This window comes from Lepidothrix coronata, unplaced genomic scaffold (genome assembly GCF_001604755.1).
Source record: "Lepidothrix coronata isolate B3197 unplaced genomic scaffold, Lepidothrix_coronata-1.0 Scaffold151, whole genome shotgun sequence".
Taxonomy (NCBI): Eukaryota; Metazoa; Chordata; class Aves; order Passeriformes; family Pipridae; genus Lepidothrix; species Lepidothrix coronata.
This window is the reverse complement of record NW_016690331.1, coordinates 2231261-2232475: the sequence shown is the minus strand read 5'-3', so window position 1 is coordinate 2232475 and position 1215 is coordinate 2231261. Positions and strand designations below refer to the sequence as shown.

The 1215-nt window shown below is 32.5% G+C and overlaps 1 long non-coding RNA gene across 1 annotated transcript in view; it reads right to left on the bottom strand.

Moving 5' to 3' along the window:
- The window catches only part of LOC108504057, a 6213-nt gene extending 4998 nt beyond the window's left edge, over positions 1–1215 (bottom strand). The window contains exons 1-2 of the long non-coding RNA XR_001876980.1: positions 1204–1215; positions 227–280 (exon numbers count right to left, since the gene is read on the bottom strand). This is a non-coding gene — a long non-coding RNA (uncharacterized LOC108504057). The remainder of the gene's footprint in view (positions 1–226; positions 281–1203) is intronic.

The window sequence follows — 1215 nt, the reverse complement described above, 5'->3', positions numbered from 1 at the left end:
GACATAGCAGGCTTCTGTGTGGTGTCACTCTACTTTGACCAGTTTCTTTTGTCTAAGTTCCAGATTTTTGGTACTCCAAGGATTATTGTTTCACTGTGTAGTTTGATGCCTTCAACCACTTGTATTTTTGACTTGATATTGCAAACAAAGATGAAAAAGTAATTACATGGATGGAAAAGGGAAGAAGAAAAGGGAAAAGAACTAAATTGTCATTTTAGTGACATACCTCACGTGAATCCACTGCTGCATACATAATATCCGTCCAGCCTTTAAAAGTTGCCTGAAAAAAAATGCATTATTAAGTTTGTTATAGCTAAGAAAAAAAAAATAGGTATAGCTAATATAAATGTGTTGATAGTTGTGGAAAATGAGCAGTATGCTATAAAAAATATGTATCACATCTAAAGATCTGCTGGGAAGTATCACTGGAGTTTAGTAAAGAGAAAAAAAATACTTCTTGAAAACTAAACAAAAACAAACAAGCAAACAAACAAAAATATTTTCTGAAAAGAAAAAAAACATGATACATGTGAAGTGTCTTAATGTTAATTCTTGTTAAATTAATTTTTTTTGTAAAAAAAATAAAATGGTAAAATTTTCAGCTTAACTTGCAAGTATAAAAAGGATAAAAACAATTTCTAAGAAAACAGCAAACAATTCCTTCCTGCAATTTTTAGCAACTCTGCAGAATCATAGAATACTTTGGAGGATCCAGGGCATAGAACTTCAGCTAAAAAAGATACACGCAAAACACATGATTTGAAAAATGCCTTTCTCTCCTTTGTTGTCATGTTAGGGAGCTCAATAAATTAGTATCCCAATCCTTCATGACTTCTACAGCAAAAGAAAATATAAATAAACTGTGCCCTGATTTTCTTTCTCATCCACTCTGAACGAGAGAAAATGAGAATATTTATAATTCAGTAACCTGCAGACTATTTCAGGTTTAGAGTATTAATCAAAATTAAAACAAAACTGAAAAGCCATGAAACAGAGTTCTTGATTTTATGAGTTCTTGAGCATATGCTCAAGTGTTACTTAGGAGGAACTGAGCAGGTCAGCAATATGGAAAATATTTATGGAAGCTAAAAAATATCCCCAATTTCACTGGGATAAACAGAAGCATAGTGGCATCCCATGGTTGGGCTGCTCAACCCATTTCCTTGAAGAAAACAAAACTGAGAATGTTTTTATAGAACTCACCACTTGGAGCAG